We start from the raw sequence: 1,400 nt of genomic DNA on the forward strand, positions 1-1,400 counted from the left end.
TCACACACTGAGTACAGCAGGTCTCCAGCTGGAGCCGCAGAGCGTTATCAGGGTTAAAGGATGGGGCCTTGTCTTTACAAAGCAGACGGGTGCTCTAACAGCTGTACAGGTGCTTTCACACAGACAAGGATTTTTGGGGCGACAGAGGCTTTCCCTCTGTTTCCACTGCTGCCTGAGTTGATGGTGGTTTGCTAACTTACCATGTGACCATGGTATGAGTTCCGTAGCGTTGTGCCATCGGCCAAATATTCCAATAGTCTGAAAAATGTCCTGTTGGAAAGAAAGCTTGTTATCCCGCCAACAACCACTCTGAAAACACAAACCGTCTGTGCAACAAACAGGAGCACGCGACTAATTCTGACACAGGATGATGTCTGTTTCTCCTTCACGCTGAAGGCTTGATCCGCCTTCTTCTGCCTCTGCTTGGTTTCCCCTCATAATCTCAACCAAACCAAATCTCACTCCTCGTGCCTGAACCAAAGCAACCGAAGCAACCCAACCAACGAAGGCAATGAGTGATTGAACGTATCCTCAGCAACAGTTTGTATGATATCTTATGAAGTTACTCCTCATCTTTTTTGTTTTCCAACAAAACTCCAGCAACACGTGTCAATTCCCGCTAGTTACACGTTGAGTTCTAACGTTGTCCTCTGAGTTGTCAGTTTGCTCCATAAAGTTCAACATTTCTACTTTTTTAACTCTTCAGTTCATGACGGTATCGGCTTCCTCAGAAGATGAGCTCAGACTAAAAAGAGTGACCGGTTGGATGTTTTAAGACTGTCTACGATAGTTTGTGTTACTTTATTCATTCGTATTCTGACAAGTTTCCTGACTGCAGTGAGATGTACACACACCGGGGGAGAGACGAGGAAAGAGAAGGAACAGCGGGAGAATAATATGTGAGTCAGAGAAGTTCACATGAAGTTCTCCAAAGAGAGAAACGTGGTCAGAGAGACCAGAGTCTTTAACCAAGAATGAACAGACTCTTACAGGTTCATTCTTCCCACGGACAGTTTATAACCAGTGTGTCTCATATGTTCAGAGACCGGGACGATTATTAAAAGCGGTAATATGAAGCGACACTACGAGACAAAGCATAACTCCTTTGAGCAAACGTTCCCACATCTGAATGAAGTCACAGAAAATAAAGCTAAGAGCCCAATATGATCAGAATCATAACGCATGAGTTCACTGCCCAACAATGATGTTACCAGAGAGAATAGAGCTGAAACAAGTGGTTTAATAACCACAGATAAAGTCCATGCACAAACATTTATCTTCTTAGAAGATGAGAAAAATATAATATTGTGGCTTTTTTGATTGACATCACTTCACTATTACTAGACTTCTTGAATATATATATATATATATATATATATATATATATATATATATATATA

The sequence above is a fragment of the Anarrhichthys ocellatus genome, unplaced genomic scaffold (genome assembly GCF_004355925.1).
Source record: "Anarrhichthys ocellatus isolate YVR2014 unplaced genomic scaffold, GSC_Weel_1.0 scaffold570, whole genome shotgun sequence".
NCBI classification, from domain to species: domain Eukaryota; kingdom Metazoa; phylum Chordata; class Actinopteri; order Perciformes; family Anarhichadidae; genus Anarrhichthys; species Anarrhichthys ocellatus.